Source organism: Chiloscyllium punctatum, chromosome 25 (genome assembly GCF_047496795.1).
Source record: "Chiloscyllium punctatum isolate Juve2018m chromosome 25, sChiPun1.3, whole genome shotgun sequence".
Taxonomy (NCBI): domain Eukaryota; kingdom Metazoa; phylum Chordata; class Chondrichthyes; order Orectolobiformes; family Hemiscylliidae; genus Chiloscyllium; species Chiloscyllium punctatum.
This window is the reverse complement of record NC_092763.1, coordinates 12,050,025-12,072,752: the sequence shown is the minus strand read 5'-3', so window position 1 is coordinate 12,072,752 and position 22,728 is coordinate 12,050,025.

The following is a 22,728-nucleotide window of genomic DNA, read 5'->3' as shown; positions in this document are numbered from 1 at the left end:
TTGTCAGTTTTCTGGTACCTCCCCCGCATCCAAGGAAGGCTGAAAGATTGTGGTCAGAACCCCTGCAATTTCTACCCTCCGTCCTTCAAAATCCTTGGATGCATCCTATCTCTGTCAATTGTAAGTGCTAACAATATACCCACAGCATTTTCCTTATTAATTTTTAACCCTTCTGGTTCCAGGCTTTCCTCATGTATCATCATGGTTTGGCAGAATTCTCCTCTTTTTGTGAAGGCAGATGCAAAGTATTAATTTAACATCTCAGCTATGCCCACTACTTTCATGTGTAAATTATGTGTCAATGACCTTAAGTTTGTACTCGTTTCTCTCTAGTTAGTCTATCAAAAGCCATCATAATCATGAACACCTCTCTTAAACCTCTTTGCCTGTAAGAGATTCTAGGTTTGTCTGTTTTCTCTATGTACCAGAAATGCTTCGTCCACTTTGAAGTTGTATTTATAGTTTTCTCATTCATTTGACATGCAGTTGGATTCAGTATGGTAGATGTTTAGGGAGTGTTTTCATGTCCCTTAGGATGTGAAAATGTCATCTGTGATGCACACCCACACATTCAATGTGATACATTGAGGGCACCATAATAGAGCAGAGGTGCTGATATTATGCAGAACAGACAGATCATGATTTGAAAAATCACACATCATTCATTTGGTTTGATAGCTTGGGAGTCTAGCCGATGCATTGCTGCAATCTCGACAAGCTGAACAAAACACTAAGCAGCACAAAAGGCTCTCTTTCAGTGTTATTTAAAGGGATCATCAACTACTTACAGTCAGCTGTGGGTTTGCTCTTTTGGTTGTCGCTAGGATTTCTCATAATCTTCATGTGTCCTATAGCTACTTCAGGTTTTGAAAAAGCCACAGGAGAACGGTGCAGCAGGTGCTGAAAATGCTTTTGCCTACTTTAAGGCATCTGCCCACATTGGCAGATTAGGAGCCATTTCTCTGAGAATTGAGGATGATTGGCAGAATGAGCAGAGTTTATGCAGAGCCTGTCAAACTGAAAGAGAGCAGTAGTTGGGGGAAGGGTTCTCAGCAGAAGGACCCCAAACCCCCAGGTATATGTCAAGGAGCAATTCACCTACCTGAACCTTAGCAAAACCAAAGTGTGAGACACAGTCAGTTCACTAGGCACGTCACCACTAAAATCTGGTCTACCTGGCCAAGCAATAACTAGCTAAGGACCACATTGCCAGTGCTGAAGAAGGCCTGTGGCAATGCACTTGTGGTTCCCTTTGGTCTGCTGTTGAATTACTAACAACAGCTCAATTTTGCAGTGCACTTTGCTGTAAGGGAGGTCGCTGGTGATTGTCTGAAATAACCCTCTGAGTGTGCTTATGACTGGTGTTATGCAGAAGATACAATTGAGAATCAACAAGAATACTGAAGGTTTAGGAGGAAGGTGAAAAGCAACTAAGAAAAGCCAAGGGGAACTATGAGGAAAGATTAGCAGCTAACATAAATGGAAATCCTAAAGATTTTTGCAGGCATATAAAAAATAAGGGAGTGGTTAAAGGAAGGACACAGCTGATCAGAGACCAAAAAGAGACCAGATCAGCACTGAGGCCGTCAATTTTGAGCAGCTGATGATGACCATGTTGGATGTGTGGGACAAGCATTTGGAGACCCTGAGGGAGATGCCGGAACCTTTTGTCTCTCACTGAGGATAGCCTTTGATAGACTAAATACAGAGAAACTGATAAAAATTTAAAGCAATTGGCAAAAGTGTCAAATAGATGAAGATTTTGTTTTAACACAGCATGGAAGGGTTGTGCAGTAAATTCAATGGTAAAATGTCGAAAGGAAATTGTATACATTTGAAATGGGGAAAACAATTGCACTGATTTGGGGAAAGACTGTGGGAGCAGGTTTAATAAGATTATTATTGAAGGTCCATCATAATATGATAGTTTCCAGTGAAATATTCAAAAGAGGAATGTAAATGGTGGAAACCTGAAACAGTTGCTGAGAGTACTGAACTTGTTGATCACTTGGGGAATGGAGTAAAAAGTGGGTCATAATGAATTGGCAGACCTTTGTGCAGAAGAAAAATGATCAGGGTGCAAAACAGAATGTTAACTCACTATCACTTCTATTCACTTTTAAAAAAAGCTAAAGCAAAATCACGTTTGACAAAAATATTGTTGCAAGTTACTTTTAGGTACAAACTCTTCATCGGCTTTTGCTACCCTGTTTTAACCATCAACAAAGAACAAAGAAAATTTACAGCCCAGGAACAGGCCCTTTGGCCCTCTAAGCCTGAGCCGATCCAAATCCACTGTCTAATCCTGTCGGTCAATTCCTAAGCATCTGTCTCCCTGTGCTCCCCACCTCCTCATGCATCTGTCCAGACACATCTTAAATGAATCTACCGTATCTGTCTCTACCACCTCTGCCGGCAACACGTTCCAGGCACATACCACCCTTTGTGTAAATTACTATCAAAACACGATTTGTGAATTAGCACCTTTGGAAAGCCACCATTGTCAGTCCATTTACCATTTAAACTCTGCTCACCGGCAATACTTTGAATAAAGACTAACCTGAAACGCATAGCTTCATGTCCTTTGATCTAACTTCACGAATTATTATCGAAATATACTCTGCTGATTGTGTTTCTTTTTTGTTGATCATCATTGACCCATCTCCTGCACTTTGTGTGCCCCTTCTCAATATTCCAATTTAATCTTTGGCAACAAAATCACTGATGTCAGCTTTGTCCACATATTACACCAGCAAATCTTCTAACAACATTAACCAGCAAATCTCTTGCTACCAATAACCTCCCTGCTCCTTTCTTGTATCACTGCTTGCTCTCCAATTCCCCTAGGCTGGACTGTCTTGTCATTAATTTCTCTTTTCCACCTCCTCAGCAATACCTTCAGCAGGAGCAACATCATGTGCAATCCTTCTATTTCTTGTGTTACTTATCTGAATCCTGAATCAAAGAAACATCTCATTTAAACTTGGGCAAACAAATAGCGAAGGTGACTAGGAATGCTAAAAAAAATTCAAATCTTAGTGGGCATTGTTAACAATTTTCAATGTTCAGATAAATTTAATAAAGAAACTCCTTGTAGAGAATCTTGTTACTGCTCTGTTGCTGAATACAGTTTAAAGCTTAGAGGTTGTAAATAGAAGATAATCATTAAAAGGTCCAATAAGGAATTCAGACAAAAAAATCCTTTGTTCAGCATATGGAACTTGCTACTACATCGAGTGGTTGAGATGGAGAGCATGATAGCATTTCAGGGGAAGCAAAGAAAACCAATAAGGGAGAAAGGAACAACAGTACCTGTGAATAAGCTTAGATGAAGTAAAGTGAGAGAATGCTTACAAGGGACTATATTAGTCTGTGCTGGTGAGAAGAATGACCAGATTCAGTCTTGGAAATTCTTTGAATTGTTTTCTGTATTGAGTTGTATAATAACTCATGGGGGCAGCTTATTGTCAACTTCTCCAGGATAATTAACGATAGGTAATAAATAATGACCAAATAGCAATACCCACATGCCCTCAAACTAAAAAGAAAGTGACGTCCCCAGTATCAGAGTTTCCCCTCGGAAGCATTTCAAGTGAAGCTCTCAATCCCAATAAATAAAAACCAGAAGAGCACTGAGTAGCAAGGTTAGATGTCATGGCATACAGGGAGAACTAGCCATTTGGATACAGAAGTGGCTCAAAGGTAGAAGACAGAGGGTGGTGGTGGAGGGTTGTTTTTCAGACTGGAGGCCTGTGACCAGTAGAGTGCCACAAGGATCGGTGCTGGGCCCTCTACTTTTTGTCATTTATAAAAATGATTTGGATGCGAGCATAAGAGGGACAGTTAGTAAGTTTGCAGATGACACCAAAATTGGAGGTGTAGTGGAGAGCGAAGAGGGTTACCTCAGATTACAACAGGATCTGGACCAGATGGGCCAATGGGCTGAGAAGTGGCAGATGGAGTTTAATTCAGATATATGCGAGGTGCTGCATTTTAGGAAAGCAAATCTTAGCAGGACTAATACAATTAATGATAAGGTCCTAGGGAGTGTTGCTGAACCAAGAGACCTTGGAGTGCAGGTTCATAGCTCCTTGAAAGTGGAGCTACAGGTAGATAGGATAGTGAAGAAGGCGTTTGGTATGCTTTCCTTTATTGGTCAGAGTATTGAGAACAGGAGTTGGGAGGTCATGTTGTGGCTGTACAGACCATTGGTTAGGCCACTGTTGGAATATTGCGTGCAATTCTGGTTTCCTTCCTATCGGAAAGATATTGTGAAACTTGAAAGGGTTCAGAAAAGATCTACAAGGATGTTGCCAGGGTTGTAGGGTTTGAGCTACAGGGAGAGGCAGAACAGGCTGGGGCTGTTTTCTCTGGAGCGTCTGAGGCTGAGGGGTGACCTTATAGAGGCTGACAAATTTATGAGAGGCATAGATAGGATAAATAGGCAAAGTCTTTTCCCTGGGGTTGGGGAGTCCAGAATTAGAGGGCATAGGTTTAGGGTGAGAGGGGAAAGATATAAAAGAGACCTAACGGGCAACTTTTTCATGCAGAGGGTGGTATGTGCATGGAATGAGCTGCCAGAGGATGTAGTGGAGGCTGGTACAATTGCAACATTTAAGAGACGTTTGGTTGGGTATATGAATAGGAAGGGTTTGGAGGCTGTTGGGATATCTGGTCGGCATGGACGGGTTAGACCGAAGGGTCTGTTTCCATGCTGTACATCTCTATGACTCTATGACTGTATGAAAATTAGTAGCTGTTTGGTCTTTATTGTAGGAATATAAGGTATCATGTTACTCTTCAACATTCTTTCTAAATACAAACATGGTAGTGTCCTAACTTCACACAATTGGTGCAAAGCCTGGCTTGCGTGAAGCAAAGGTAAGCCTTTATTTCATCATACATGATTTTCCCATCTTTGGTTCAAATGATGAATGGCATATCAATGGACTCAATGTGCTCTGCTGACAAGCAACGCTTTTCACTGATGATATAAAGTCATAATGTTGTTCACAAAATGCTGGCAGTGAAGCATCCTAGCTCACTTGCGTCTGTGAATGCATTCCAAACAACTTCAACGTCTTTGGACACAGAAAAAATGAATGAGGCAATGAAGGGGATATTTTAATGATCACTGGTGCCACTCTTTAAGAAGGGTAGTAAAGACAAGCCAGGGAACTATAGACCAGTGAGCCTGACATCGATGGTGGGCAAGTTGTTGAAGGGAATCCTGAGGGACAGGACGTACATGTATTTGGAAAGGCAAGGATTGATTAGGGACAGTCAACATGGCTTTGTGTGTGGGAAATCATGTCTCACAAACTTGATAGAGATTTTTGAAGAAGTAACAAAGAAGATTGAGGAGGGCAAAGTGGTAGATGTGATCCATATGGACTTCAGTAAGGCGTTCGAAAAATTTCCCCATGGGAGACTGGTTAGCAAGGTTCGATCTCACAGAATACACGGAGAACTAGCCATGTGGATACAGAACTAGCTCAAAGGGAGACGACAGTGGGTGGTGCTGGAGGGTTGTTCTTCAGACTGGAGGCCTGTGACCAGTGGAGTGCCACAAGGATCGGTGCTGGGCCCTCTACTTTTTGTCATTTACATAAATTATTTGGATGCGAGCATAAGAGGTATAGTTAGTAAGTTTGCTGGTGACACCAAAATTGGAGGTGTAGTGGACAGCGAAGAAGGTTACTTCAGATTATAACAGGATCTTGATTAGATGGGCCAATGGGCTGAGAAGTGGCAGATGGAGTTTAATTCAGATAAATGTGAGGTGGTGCATTTTGGGAAAGCAAATCTTAGCAGGACTTATACACTTAATGGTAAGGTCCTAGAGACGGTTGCTGAACAAAGAGACCTTGGAGTGCAGGTTCATAGCTCCTTGAAAGTGGAGTTGCATCTAGATAGGATAGTGAAGGCGGCATTTGGTGTGCTTTGTTTTGTTGGTCAGAGTATTGAGTACAGGAGTTGGGACGTCGTGTTGCAGCTGTACAGGACATTGGTTTGGCCATTGCTGAAATATTGTGTGCAAGTCTGGTCTCCTTCCTATCGGAAAGATGTTGTGAAACTTGAAAGGGTGCAGAAAAGATTTACAAGGATGTTGCCAGGGTTGGAGGATTTGAGTTATTGGGAGAGGCTGAACAGGCTGGGGCAGTTTTCCCTGGAGCGTCTGAGGCTGAGGGGTGACCTTATAGAGGTTGACAAAATTACAAGGGGCATGATAGGGTAAATAGACAAAGTCTTTTCCCTGGGGTGTGGGGAGTCCAGAACTAGAGGGCATAGGTTTAGGGTGAGAGGGGAAAGATATAAAAGGACCTAAGGGGCAACCTTTTCACGCAGAGTGTGGTACGTGTATGGAATGAGCTGCCAGAGGAATTGATGGAGGCTGATACAATTGCAACATTTAAAAGGCATTTGGATGGTATATGAATTGGAAGGGTTGGAGGGATATGGGCCAGGTGCTGCTGGTTGGGACTAGATTAGGTTGGGGTATCTGGTCAGCATGGATAGGTTGGACTGAAGGGTCTGTTTCCATGCTGTACATCTCTATGACTTCCAATAAAGAGGCATTTGAGCATTTTCTTCATTATGCTAAAACCCTCATCTGCCAAACTTGATAAAGGCACTGTTCCATTCCAGTTGATGGTCACCTCATTATGTACTGTAGGACAGTGATAGTGGAATTGCTGATGTGATCAGGGTGGACTCTTTTCATTTGAAGTGACAGGACATAAGAATTGCTTAATTGAGGTCTTTAAACTATAAAGGGTCCAACAGATTTGTTTCGAAAATTTGTTTCCACACGTGGGTGAGGCTGACCTCAAGCCCTTTAATATGATAATTACTATTAATTCCAGCATTTAACAAAGGAAAAACTTTCACCAGAGAATAATGAGAATGTGGAACTAGCTGTTACAAAGGTGAACAATGCAGATTAGTATATGTAAGAAGTATGGTATACAGTTAATATTAGAAGAAATAGGCAAAGGAATGCTCCAGCATTACTTGTTTAGACAAATTGTCTTGTTTCTGTGCTGTAAATTCGATAATACTTTCTCTCTGTATGACAAAAGGAGCCTGACCAATGAGCTATGTGAGGTGGAGAATAACGCTCACAGCATTCTGATTAAACCCTGGAATTAAAATAACGTATTTTAAATGAAATTTAAAACACCACAAGCTTTGTAACTTTTTTGTAGAATGAGTAAGTTTTTCTCAATATTTATTTGAACAGATTCATGATGCTGTAGTTTCTTAGACTTGCCAACAATACCATTCAGTAAATACCCTTCCTTTCTGTTTTTGTATGTAAGCTTTACTGTATAACTTCACATTTAACCAAGTTGTAGTGCATCTGCCATGTGTTGGTCCATTCACTTGTCCAAATCACTTTGAAGCCATCTAACAACTCTTAATCTTGGCCAATTCTGTACTATCAGCAAATTTGGCTCTTCATCCAGGTCATTTATATATATTGTGAATAACTGGGTACCAAGCACTGATCCTTGTGGTATCCCACTCGTCATTGCCTATCACTTTCTGTTTCTATCTATCAACCAATTCATGACCTCAACCAATATAATAATCCTATCCCACGTGTTTTAACTTTGCTCATTAGTCTCTTTCGAGGAACTTCACCAAAATGTTCTGAAAATCCAAACAGACCACATCCACTGATTCTACTGGATCTATTTACGAGAAGTTGCCGAAATGATGAGTTTGCACACTTTCCACTGTACTCATGCATCCCTGTACTTGGGTATATGTGACTCTAAACCCTAATTCTAATTGTAGGTTGCATATTCGAAAACAAAACTCCGGTAGATTTTTATGCCTGATTTGCATTTCATAAGCCCATGCTGGGTTTATCCAATCCAATTAATGCTTTCCAAATGCTCTATTATCATATCATTTTTAACAGACTCCAGCATTTTCCCTGATGTTAGGTTAACTGGTCTGTAATTCTCTTGTTCTTTCCCTCCCTCCATTTTTAAATAGTGCAGTTACATTTTCAACCCTCCCTTTTGTAGGAACAGCTTCAGAGTCTCTGGAATTTTGGAAAATGACGACCAAACTAATATTACAGCCATATCAGAACAGTACCATTGGAGGGACAAAAAGCTACAAAGATTGTTTGTGTCAATGTTACCCATGGTCCTGGTGTATATGTGGAACTCCTGCTTTCTCTTTCGTTTATGATAACTTTGGTCAATGTACTTCTCTTGGAGTCAATGGCAGGCTGCATTTGAACAGCTGATTAGATGAAGTCAGACTACCAGAGAGTTTTACAATTTGAAGCAGTATTACATAAATCAAATGACCATTTCAGTCTTTAGAATTTTTAATGAAAACTAATCTTTTCATGATTGTGGAATATGGAGCTTGTTTTTGCAGGGTTCTTAAAATTGTATATGTGAAGTGATGCAGTAGCCTAGTATCTATTTACCATAAAATAATCATTCTAGCTGGTGCACGTTCATTTGTAAACCCAATATGTAACACAGTGTGCCTAGTCCTGAGCTTTATCTTTGCTAGCATAATTACTTTTCAGACCATTTTCTCAAAATGGTCATCAATTTAAAAAATACCCAAATAATGTAAGTATTTTTTGAATAAAGTTATTGCTATATCCTAGTGAATTGCAGTACCAATAAATATTTTTAGGCTGAAACTATTATATATGCCAGAAAGAAAAGTATCCTAAATACATAACTATTCATCTATATGTATAATATTTATTGAATGTTTTTGAGTGTTTTCTATTACTGCTATAAAGGCTCTAATGATACAGAGCTATAAGTGCGGAAACTACTTTGATGAAGAATTATGCACATTTATCAGAATCTGTTTTATTGTAATATATCCTAAAATGTTACCAGTTTTGGCATCATTTCATCTGATATTATTTTAATGTACAAAAAAAAACCAATGTAACACTATGTCATTAGAACTTCTAATAGAAATCAGTCAAAAATAATGAAAAACATCCAGGCACTCAGTGGAAACAGCATCTGGGTTCTAGCACACATTGTGATCCCTTACCATAACTGCATGCAGTAAAGGCATCAATGGATAGTAGTTCATCTTAAATGGAGATGAATGAGAGGGAGCATTCCAGACATATAGGTAGAATCTTCTCAGCTACTGAATAGTATTGACAATAGTGAAAAAGTTGGGAGAATCACGGAAATGAAATTCATGGCGTTGAGTATTGTTAAGATCTTTTCTCCAGGGTAGGGGTGTCTAAAACTAGAGACCCTAGGTTTAAAGTGAGAGGAGAAAGAGTTAAAAGTGACCTGATGGGCAACTTTTTCACACAGAGGGTGGTATGTATATGGAATGAATTACCAGAGGAAGTGGTAGAGGCAGGTACATATAACATTTAAAAGACATTTGGACAGATGCATGGAGAGGAAAGTCCTAGTGGGGTGTGGGCCAATACAAGCAAAGGGGATGACTTCAGTTTAGGAAACCTGGCTGGCATGGATGAATTGGGCCGAAAGAGTCTATGACTCTTGACTCTGAATGCAAAAAAATCTCATTTTCCAAAAAAAGGAGTAATGAGGCCTATTTACATGCATTAACATGCATTTACATTTCATTAACATTTGTATTATTATCATCTCGCCTCTTTGTTATCTAGTTTCTAATTCTCCCACTTGCTAGGTAGAAGCTAGAGGTGACACAAATATCACAATTATAACCAAGTGAATCCAGCTCACTGCTTGCCTTTCCAGACCTCTATTTTGAACACCAGCCACCGATATGTAAGGACATACTCCAAGAGCATTCAAATGAAGCATTCCAACATTTTGCATTTCTGAATTCTAGGAAATTAGTCATAGAGTCGTAGAGATGTATAGCATGGAAACAGATCCTTTGGTTCAACCCGTCCATGCCAACCAGATATCCCAACCCAATCTAGTCCCAGCCAGCACCAGGCCCATATCCCTCCAAACTATGCTCCAGGGAAAACAGCCCCAGCCTATTCAACCTCTCCTGTGGCTCAAATCCTCCATCCCTGGCAATGTCCTTCTAAATCTTTCCTGAATTCTTTCAAGTTTCACAACATCTTTTCGATAGGAAGAAGACCAGAATTGCATGCAATTTTCCAACAGTGGCCAAACCAATGTCCTGGACAGCTGCACCATGAACTCCCAAAAGAACACCAGGGACGCACCCTTAGATTTGGCTGTGCGGAGCTCCAGCAAATCAGGTATGTGACACACAATGTCTGCTACTGCTAATGAGCCATTGGAAGGTTGAAGATGAACTTCAGGTTGCCAGACATGTGAGGAGGTATCCTTCAGCATTTACATGCAAGTTTTTCCAGAATGATCACGTACAGCATCCTGCTCATCATGACATGGCATGGCACAGCACAGCCAATTGAAAAGAGCACGGTCCCTTTACTTGTGTTGCAAAGGGAGAACAATGAAGATGGTGTGGAGGAATATAGCTATGAGGCAACCTTCACCAAATCAGTTGCTGTCTAAGAAGCCACAAATGAAAGGGATTTGTGGCAATCACAATCTTAACATCATGACGCTCCGTATTCTCATTGTTATGAAAATAGAGACAATATGTCAGGGATGTTTATATTTGTGTGACCAGCTACTTACACACTTCTCCATCTCGAAACAGGGATGTACATTTGGCAAGTATCTGCAGGCTATTTCCCTCTGTATCGGAGGTGTACTGCTCAGGCCCCCACTTCCAATCCTCTATTATATTTTTCCCTTCCTCTTCACTTAAAGAGGTGATAAAGAACTGGAAAGAATGTGTTCACCTGACGGGTGAACTGCATTTAATAAAGGTGACTGATGAATGTCCTCCATATTGCAGAAGGATTGGATAGGAAACAACAGCTGATAGATAAAGGGGCAAGTGGTGAAGTGCTTAAAAAGTGAAGAGTCTGTATTTCTGAAATTTTAGTCGCTTGGGAGTGATGTAATGGAACAGTTTAGCAAGGCCAAATGAATGAGGGTGAGGTTTTACAACACAGCATGTAGATGAATAAACAAATATATACAGTATTGCTAACCTGCTTAAACTGCATGCAAAATGGGGGCATTACTCCTCTGAGGATCACTTCCTCAGATTCTTCCACCCGCACCTTCTCAGTGAGAGCTGCAGGTTGCTTCCTGCTACTAGCATGGAAAAGTCTATCCTTCCTTCTCCTAGCTGCAGCCTATGGCAAATCCGCAGCTCCTCATAATAACTGTTCTTGCCCTTAATCTCAATGAAGCCATCTTAAATTACCATTTCTGCAGTCCCCTTTCAAAAGAATTAACATAATAGCATAGGAAAGCACCTCTCACACACTGTGGAACTTGGAAATATGAAACCTGGAATTCAAAATTTATTGCTTCAGTTCATTGCTATGTCAGATACCAACCTGTTGACTTGACTTTCAGGTTTTCCCCATGTCATTCTGTGCCTAATCCCGGCTCAGAAGATAACTTCAGATTAATATCAGGCCAAGATAGTTCTCCCTTCCCCCCAGAGCCCTGAGGGGAACACCACCCCTACTCATGATTCTATCCCCATTCCCCCCACCATCACACCCACTCCAGTTACAGGCTCCGTCCCCACTCCCAGCTCCACCAGATCCCAGCTCCCAGCCCTGCCGAGTTTTCACCATCCCTCCAGACCGCCCCCTCACTGAGGACGAACGATCAGTCCTCAGCAAAGGACTCACCTTCATCCCCCTCCGTCCACGCATCAATGAATTTAATACACGCCGTGACGTCGAACACTTCTTTCACCGCCTCTGCCTCCGAGCTTACTTTCACAATCAGGACTCCTGCCCACCTTCCGAGGACCCCTTCGCCCACCTCCAACACACTGCATCCACCTGGACACCCCGCGCTGGCCTATTACCCGCCCTTGACCTCTTCATTTCCAACTGCCGTCGGGACATTAACCGTCTCAAACCCCTCCCCACTCCAACCTCTCACCCTCACAACGTGCAGCCCTCCAATCTCTCTGCTCCAATCCCTACCTCACCATCAAGCCAGCAGATAAAGGGGACGCAGTGGTAGTCTGGCGCACTGACCTCTACACCACTGAAGCTAAACGCCAACTCCTACTGTCCCCTCAACCATGACCCCACCCCCCCCATCACCAAACCATCATCTCCCAGACCATACAGAACCTCATCACCTCAGGAGATCTCCCACACACAGCTTCCAACCTCATAGTCCAGGAATCCCGCACTGCCCGGTTCTACCTCCTTCCCAAGATCCACAAGCCTGACCACCCTGGCAGACCCATTGTCTCAGCATGCTCCTGCCCCAGTGAACTAATTTCTACCTACCTCGACACTGTCCTATCCTCCCAGTCCAGGAACTCCCCACATACGTTCGAGACACCACCCACGCCCTCCACCTCCTCCAAGACTTCCGTTTCCCTGGCCCCCAACGCCTCACCTTCACCATGGATATCCAATCTCTCTACACCTCCATCTGCCATGACCAGGGCCTCCATTCCCTCCATTTTTTCCTCTCCAGACCTACCCAACAATACCCTTCCACCTACGCTCTCATTCGTTTGGCTGAACTGGTCCTCACCCTTAACAATTTCTCCTTCGAATCCTCCCACTTCCTCCAGACCAAAGGAGTAGCCATAGGCACATGTATGGGCCCCAGCTATGCATGTCTCCTTGTTGGCTACGTAGAACAGTTGATCTTCCGTAATTACACCGGCACCACTCCCCACCTCTGCCTCCGCTACATTGATGACTGCATTGGCGCCACCTCATGCTCCCGCGAGGAGGTTGAGCAATTCATCAACTTCACCAATACATTCCACTTTGACCTTAAATTTACTTGGACCATCTCTGACACCTCCCTCCCCTTCCTGGACCTATCCATCTCCATTACTGATGACCAACTTGACACCGACATTTTTTACAAACCCACCGACCCCCACAGCTACCTGGATTACACCTCTTCCCACTCTACCTCCTGCAAAAATGCCATCCTGTATTTCCAATTCCTCCGCCTCTGCCGTATCTGCTCCCAGGAGGACCAGTTCCACCACAGAACACACCAGATGGCCTCCTTCTTTAGAGACCGCAATTTCCCTTCCCACATGGTTAAAGATGCCCTCCAACACATCTCGTCCACATCCCGCATCTCCACCCTTAGACCCCACCCCTCCAACGGTAACAAGGACAGAACCCCCCTTGTGCTCACCTTCCACCCTACCAACCTTCGCATAAACCAAATCATCCTCCGACATTTCTGCCATCTCCAAACAGACCCCACCATCAGGGATATATTTCACTCCCCACCCCTTTCTGCCTTCCGCAAAGACCGTTCCCTCCATGATGACCTGGTCAGGTCCACGCCCCCCTACAACCCACCCTCCCATCCTGGCACCTTGCCCTGCCACCGTAGGAACTACAAAACCTGGACCCACACCTCCTCCCTCACCTCCATCCAAGGCCCTAAAGGAGCCTTCCACATCCATCAAAGTTTTACCTGCATATCCACCAATATCATTTATTGTATTCATTGCTCCCAATGCGGTCTCCTCTACATTGGGGAGACTGGGCGCCTCCTAGCAGAGCGCTTTAGGGAACATCTCCGGGACACCCGCACCAATCAACCACACCGCCCCGTGGCCCAACATTTCAACTCCCCCTCCCACTCCGCCGAGGACATGGAGGTCCTTCACCGCTGTTTCCTACCACCAGACACCTGGAGGAAGGATGCCTTAACTTTCGCCTCGGAACACTTCAACTCCAGGGCATCAATGTGGACTTCAACAGTTTCCTCATTTCCCCTTCCCCCACCTCACCCTAGTTCCAAACTTCCAGTTCAGCACTGTCCCCATGACTTCTCCTACCTGCCTATCTTCTTTTCCACTTACCCACTCCACCCTCTCCCCCGCTCCCTGACCTATTACCTTCATCCCCTCCCCCACTCACCTATTGTACTCTATGCTACTTTCTCCCCATCCCCACCCTCCTCTCACTTATCTCTCCACCCTTCAGGCTCTCTGCCTGTATTCTTGATGAAGGGCTTTTGCCCGAAATGTCGATTTTACTGCTCCTCGGATGCTGCCTGAACTGCTGTGCTCTTCCAGCACCACTAATCCAGAACAAGATAGTTCTCAGCCTGACTCATAGCTCCCTACCAAGAAAACTGGCTAAATACAACAGAGTTTCTTCATGAATGTCAAACCAATAATCAAAAACTAAAACTCTCATCTCCACTACCTGAGACCTTCAGAAGTTGGGTTTTAGTGCATAACCTTTTGACTTAGATGGGAGTGCTGCCAACAAGCTGAGCTCACTCCTTAAAATAATACAGATAAAATTAATTTGGAACTCTAATTACATAATTGATCTAGGAATAATTACTTACTTATTTCAGAAATATGGCATGAAAGATTTCACAGGTTTTCTTTCTAGTTTGCTTGAATTCTGGAGCACCAGGGCATAGGTCAAAACTGGTGAAAGGGAAAGCTTGGATAGATATTAGGAGGAACCTTTTCATGCAAAAAGCAATCAACAATTGATAATGGAGGTGAAACCTTTTGAGTCACTTCAGTGGCAGATGATCTGATGAATGAAGACTAAGCTTTTCTTTATTCTGAATGAATTTGCTAAAATGGGTGAAAGCTTTCCTTCACCGTTAATGATTTTGTGGCCTTGTTCAAAGTGTGACAGTTTGGGATTCCTTCCCTTAATCTATTGTATCTTTTGTATCAGGTTGTTATTTTTAGAATTTAATGAGATATGTGTATAAATTATTTATCTGGTGATTAATCACAACCTATGCTTTTTTTGTTAGTGTCCATTATTGTTTTACTATTCATATCTTGCCATTTTATATTTTATCAACAATTGGATATAAATACAGGATTCAATGTTGAATATGTTGTGAATATGAGTCAGTCAAACAACCCTGGTAACCAATGTGTAGCAACTGCATAGAAGGGCAATAAGCTTTCTACTAACACAAAACTAATGTGAAGGCAAACTCCTCTACGATCAAGAAGTCTTAATTAAAGAATGCTGTTGGTTTCTCTCCCCCCAATTTCTTGATGAAATTTTGCAAGAAAGATATTCTGAATAAATACAGAATAAGCACAAAAGTATGTATGTATTGCAACCAAATATGTGACATATTCAGTCTATTACTTGTCTATTTTTGATTTCAGAAGCTCCGGAATGTATTTTTTAAGGCATAGTCTAGTACATTTGGTGTTTAATATTGTACTACTGCTAAAATCAAACTAGGATAAGAATGTTTTAGCATTGTTGAAAGTGTTAGAATCAAGGTTATTCACCCTTAGGGTTTAGGCAATAGATTAGAGTCTTCTGCATGTTAATAGAAGCTAATATATTGCATCGTTATGAAGCAGGTCTACATTTCTAATAATAGTTCTGACTCCAGACTGACCAGACCCCAACCACTGTTTTTGTAATTGACTGACTGACGACAATTCCCTTGACCACTTGCAATGGCCCAATGGGATTGACTGTTGCCTACTCCCTGGACGATACTGGGACAGATCCCCTGACTCTGAGCAAACCAGGTGGATAACTGATTACTGAAAAGACCTTGAACTGTGGGCAGACTGTTTCTGTGACTGATGGTCCTGAGAATCCCTGATCAACAGTGCCCTTCTCCTCCCTAGACTGAACTGAGAACAAGGCCCTTTCAATTCCTCATATAGCAATTTGGTTGAATAACTGTGCATTGTGTTTGCTGTGCAAGCAGTTCTCACATACTGTATAGGTGTTAAGTTAATGTCTCTATGTGTCATACACCAAGCTATTTCCACTACAGTGCAGTGTGATTCCTACGTGGCCTGTCAACGTATCCGTGAAGGTGCCATGATGTACATGAGGGGTTGGCAGATGTCAGATGCCGACATCCTTGGATGAGGGGTACACATGGCTGGTGTCCATGGATCAGGCCTTTAGATGCTGTTAGATTATATGCAACATGGAAGCTTTAGAGCAAATGGTCATCTGAATCTGTAAAGTCCAAGGTCTGCTTTACACGTGTTTTTTTGATGTCTCGATTGGTGCATTTGGTAATATAGAAAGCTTAATATTAATGAAGCGAGTTTGTTCATCAAAAAGATGTTTAACAAGTATTATTCCTCATTAATTGAAAATTCACTGTTGCCTAGAGAGAAACTTGCCATGCCACTTGTGGAAAGCATTAAGGATGGCATGAGCTTCCTCAACAGACTTTTTGTCTGATTCAACCACAAGTCTTGCTACAACAAACTTGGAGAAGGAAGTCTAGACAGCCGTTTCTAGAATTTGCAAGAGAAAGAAAAAAAAGGATGGGATCAGTAGTTTGGATCGCTGGATAAAGAAGCAGGTCGAGAATGTAAGATAAATTATGATTAATGGAGAATTTGGAAATAAACAGGAAACATTAAAATTTATTTAGCTGAGCATCAAGTATCAAAAATCCTCAAAGCAGTAGCTCTGGCAATTACATGTCGGGACAAGGTCATATGGTAACCCATAAGGAAATTAGAAAAATGGAACATCTGGGCTGATAAGAGTAATCTTGTCAGAAATAAACAGAAGGATACTAAGGTAATCTCAGGTGGCTGGACAGCTGGTTTGCAATGCAGAGTGATAGCATGCATTCAATTCCTGTAGTAGCTGAGATTACCATCAAAGTCCCATCTTCTCAACCCTTGCCTCCTCATCTGCGACATAATTACCCTCGGGTTAAACTCAGCACTAGATATTTTTCTTTAATGAAAGAACAGCCCAATGATCCGGTAGACAATGGTGATTTCACTTTATTACTTTAGTAAAGATAAAAGGACTGGAACTTAAATGTGATAAAGTGAAAATAACATGTTTTCATTGTAACAAATCTGATATATTAAGGCCAGTGGATGGAGGTTAAATGGGAGACCATTTATCATCGTGGGAATGCTAAAGCAATGTTTAGGAAATGGCACATCAGGAATGGAACTGAGTATTCATGTAATAGCTCAAGTCGAAAAAGACATGTATACTTAGAATCTATTAAGTAAGGAAAGATGACTTAAGACAGTCAAAAAATTATTTCTAACTATTGATAAGGAAAATCAGAACACCAAAGATTCTTGTTGTTTTTAGAAAGGGAGGTATTTTCTTATTCTTTAAAATAAGGAATTAAACTAATGTACAATGTTGAAAGACATTGGAGCAAGTCATCACCAATGTCTTTCAGATGGGTTAGTGAAGGAGAAAAGTTACTAACCAGTCTCATTCTACAGATTTGTATTGAAGAATGATTTCGTCAAATAAGATTAGATTACGTACAGTGTGGAAACAGGCCCTTCAGCCCAACAAGTCCACACTGACCCTCCGAAGAGCGATCCACCCAGACCTACATTTACCCCTTCACCTAACACTATTTAGCATGGCCAATTCACCTAACCTGCACACCTTTGGACTGTGCGAGGAAACCGGAACACCCGGAGGAAACCCACCCAGACACAGGGAGATTATTGAGAATGGTGCAACAAATCTGTATTGAAGGAAATCATTTCATCTTGGGGTCTGATCTGACTTGTTCCTCCCAGAGTGTTGTAGTAAGTAAGAGAAACTTAACTGCTGAGGAGGAAAAATCATGAATTGTTACCTGACTGTGTTGTGACTAAATCTTTGGCCCATGTATGTCTACAAAAGGATTAGACTTGGAAATTCAGGTATTGGATTCAATTTTTTTAAAAAACTTGAAAAACTTTAATAGAAAGATAAGGTAAAGAAAAGAAGATTGACACATACACCTCATCTCTTTTAATAGAAATTCAACAAGTGGATCCTAAATTGAGTTATATTTATAAAAAGCTTATTCAGAAATTAAGCCAGAATGAATACCAGAGTGTTTTCACTGAAAAGACAAAATAGTCATAGAGTCATAGAGATGTACAGCACGGAAACAGACACTTCGGCCCAACTCATCTGTGCCAACCAGATATCTTAAATTAATCTAGTCCTATTTGCCAGCATTTGGCCCATATCCCTCTAAACCCTTCCTACTTATATAACCATCCAGATGTCATTTAGATGTTGTAAATGTACCCATCTACACTCCACCTCCCCTGGAAGCTCATTTCATACACACACTATGCTCTGCATGAAAAAGTTGCCCCTTACGTCCCTTTTAAATCTTTTCCCTCTCACCATAAACCTATGTCTTCTGGTTCTGGACTCCCCCACCCCAGGGAAAAGACCTTGACTATTCACCCTATCCATGTCCTTCATGATATTATAAACCTCTATAAGGTCACCCCTCAGCCTCCGATGCTCCAGGGAAAACAGCTCCAGCCTATTCAGCCTCTCCCGATTGCTCAAACCCTCCAACCCTGGCAACATCCTTGAAAATCTTTTCTAAACCCTTTTAAGTTTCACACCATCCTTCCTAGGAGGGAGACCAGAATTACACAGCAGTGGTGAGGAAATGGAGAACACCTCAAACACCAGTTGAAGAATAGGCAATAGTCCATCTATGGTAGTTAAATTCTCAGGTGGTTCCATCTGAGTTCCAAAAAAAATTACAAGTGGCTCAGGAAAAGGGCTGCTTTAAAAATCAAGGATTGTGGAAAGGATTACTGCACTTCTTAAAAGTGAATTATCTGATATCAATTACATGTGTTGTTTATACTGCTGTTGCTTTAAGTACTAGGAAGGTTACTGTGAATGACCTGGAGCCAGGGGTTGTGAATGAAGGGCAAATCAGCTGGCAACAAGTAGCTGATTGGTTTGTGGAATGGTGAACAATTGTAGATGACAAAGGCTTCCTCCCTGCCAACAGCTATGTGATTGGGTCCCAAGGAATTTGAATAGCTTGTGGATGTGAATGTTTGGTCAGAAGCTATCAGTGCTGTTCTTTTCTCTGCAGCAAAGAGACAAACACCTCAACTCTGAAGAAAACCAATTTATTTCTTGTCATTCACACCATAAGCTGTGTCTTTTATCCAATAAATCAGTCACTCTGCGCCTACTTCAAGCAAGTTAAAGACATAGAGTTGGAAGATCAAAGAGCAGCAAGTCCTGAAAAGCCAAAAGGATCATCTCATGGAACCCTGTGGATAGGGATCAAATGAAATTCCTTCCCAGTCTTTCCATCCACAAATAACACCCAGGATTTTTTTTTGTGAATATCTGTATGTGTATGTAAGATGAGTTTCATCAGGGGATTGGAGTTTTAAATAGGAACATTGTATGTTGCCAATTCATAATTGTTTACCTGTCATTAGAATCTATCTATTTGTAATAAACAGTAATTTTGCATAATCCTCTCCATATTTTCTGTCAACCTGTTTCTGAAAGACTGGTAAATTGGGTAATGTTGTGCACTTTCATAAAATCTTTAACTTTTGTTTCAACATTGGGAATAGTGGGGTTGGATTTCCAGCAGACTATGCCAGTGAGGCACAACAAAGTTTGGGGGCTCTTGTCTGGGATTGATTTGAAAAGAGGTGATGAGGATCTGGGTATGGTATTTGTAAATGAAGGGAAATGCCAGGTTGTGTACTACATTTTAGACATGTCACTGCAAACAGCAAAGGATTTCCTGCAGGTTGCAGAATTATCCATGACCATCAGGTTAGGTGAACTTGTCATGCTAAATTGCCTGCAGAGTTAGGTGCATTAGTTCGATGGAATGTGTCTGGGTGGGTTACTCTTCGGAGGGTTGGTGTGGACTAGTTGGGCTGAAGGGTCTGTTACCAAACTGTAAGGAATCTAATCTTAAAAAATCTTAAGGGAACTTTAAAAAATCACATTGATTGACTTGGTGGGGGAGGAGGGGGTGGGGGGGGAACTGGAGGCAGCATTGCCTCACAGAATTAAGACAGAGATAACTGGTGTTCTAGCATGACACTTGGGTTTAGAAGAAATACAAGAGAGGCTAGGTCCTCAGAGAAGTGAAATATCTGGATCAGATTATTCATTATTTGCAATGAAAAGAGTTAGAGCATGTAGAGAGAATAAAGAAATTAGAGATGGCATAAAAACACAAGCAAAGCACTATGAAAGATAAGGTAGAAGTCAGAAAATTGCTGTAAATGGAAATGAAACTAGAATTAGAATTACAGAGAAGAAAGTGTGAGGAGAGATGATTATAAGCTTGAAATGATGCAATTTGAAGCAGAAGATGGCAGATGCTGATGCAGGCCCTAATGGGGAGAATCTGAGCCACAATTTGAAGTCCAGTGAAGAAATGTCTTTAAATATGCATAGGCCACCAAAATTTGAGGGGAAGGAAATGGAGGCATGCTTCACGTCGTTTGGGAATAAATTGGGCAAAAGGAGACTAAGTTCTCATGCACATTATATTGATCGGTAAAACATAGGATATGTGTGCTTCCCTGTCGGAAGATGTTTATCGGCATTGCAATGCTATTTGATATAAATGTTAGTTGGTGGAACCACATACAGAGTCTTTAGAGAGATTATTTTCTGGGAGAAATTTAAAAATTTGCCACCTTACAGGATAGGAATCCATGCTGAGGATCATAAGTTTGCAAATGTTAGATAGAGAGCAATGACATAATATCATAAATTAAACCTTTTTTTCGGTCACTATAGCTAGTGAAAAGAATGGAGATATAGACATGACCCAAGGTTCTTAGGTCAGAAGGAAATGTACTGAGGGTGGAGGTGAAAATTGGAAGGCCTGGTATTTCTATTGGAACAAGATGGGATTCACTTGTTCAGAGTGGTGGAAGTTGCAAGGGAAACCCATGGCACTTCTCTAAGGTCATAAGAATGGGTCAAATAAAGGAAACTCAGATAACCACTACTGTGAGTGCAGAAGTAAAGAGATTAGATGAAAGGTATGAAGGGCTTTTTTTAAAGGAAAAGTAACTATTTTTCATCAGAACAAGCATCTAAGTCCATAAATATTTTCACAGATACAGGAGTACTTAAACCTGTTGCAAGAAAATGATCTAAGTTTTCTCTCCAGAGAACATGAGCTTTCCCAGTAAGGCGTGACAGAGTTTGTTTGGACTTGCCAGTTATTATGCTGCAGTTGTCTGAGAACATGAGTCGATCTCTTCCTGTTTTGTACAATGATCAATAGCTGCTCTAGGGAGTGCATCTGTTGTTGTTTGCAGTTTACCCTGTACATATATTATTTCAAAAGCAAATCTCATCAATCTTCACGAGAATCTTTGTATTCCTGGGGTGAGTCCCTTCTCATCGAGCAATAAAAGGAAGCGTTTTTGGTCTATCTCTATTGAACCCTAATGTTGCATACTGAAAGTTTCTCACAGCCTATGTAATTAAGTGATCCTTCTTTTCCAGGACTGTACACACCACCTCACCACTGCATCTAATAGTGGATGCATAACAAACTGGCTGTCAACATCTATCTGGCAGTTCTTGAAAAGAGTCTGCTCCTAAGGCTGCAGTTGAGACATCTGAAGAAATGATTGTTAGTGATGAAGAATTATTATCTGCTATGATATCTGACAACATCAAAATTTCCTTGATCCTTTGAAGTGCCTGTTCCTGATGAGCACTTCAACACCATATTTGACTTTTCTTTAAAGGTCCTGAGCCTTTCACCAAATTTGGCCTCCTGATCAAACATTTAAGGAACCTTGAAGATCTTGAATTAACATAGTGTTAGGTATATTATTACTGGCTTATGTCTTTTGTGGGTCTGTTGTCAGGTGCTTGCCACTCACAAAACGCCTTAAGAAATTGATATTGTTGAGAATTCACAGTTTTCATTAAGTATCAACCATTTGCCCTCTAAACAAAAGCTTTCCCACTCTCACATAATGTTCTTTGACAGTTCCACCATGGAATAACATGCTATGTTACTTCACTAAGCCCTTGAAGCAAATTTAACATTATTTTTGGAACATTTCTGATGTTGACATTATAACGAATGACAAACGTTTGGAAAAAAAAATTCCAAACGGTGTTATGAATGTTGCTATTAACCTTGACTTCTTGCCCAAAGGAAGTTTCCAAAATCCATTGATGTGTCAAGTTTTGTGAAAAATTACTCCTGGATAACTTTTTATAAAACTTTCAACTACTGAGGACATTGAATGAATTTCTCTTCCTGCCACATTATTAACTTGAGTTAGAACTACATAAATGCAAAGAGTACCGTTAGGTTTAGGAACTAAACTTGTCAGAGCACCAGTCTGGTATTAAGACAGAGGAAATGACTCCTATCCTTGTCAACCCTTCCAGTTGAATTTCAACTCGCTTCATCAGTGGGTGTGTTATTTTCCTTGGTGTGAAATATATACAGTGTTAGCATTCTTTTTCAATGTGGTACTACATTCAGCCATAAATTTTTTCTAGACTGTCAGACAACTTTGCAAAGCATTGCATTAAGTGAATCTTGGATTATTGCTGATGAACCTTTTCCACTTTTCTGTGCAAGCTCTTCTGCTGACTGAGAATACTTGATTTCATAGCAGATACAGTGTGTCTGGTATCTGTTTTTACCTGATCTATAGTGTCATACAGAAACATCGAAAATAGGGAGCCTGTTCTAGCATTCACCACAACATGGTTGATCATCCAACTCAATAACCCGTTCCTGCTTTTATCCCCATAAACTTTGACCCTTTAAACCCCAAAAGCACTGCATCCAACCCTTCCTTGAAATCTTACAATATTTTGCCCTTGGCTGGTTTCTGTGGTAGTGAATTTCATAGGCTCACCACTCTCTGATGAAGAAATTCTCCTCACCTCAGTCCTAA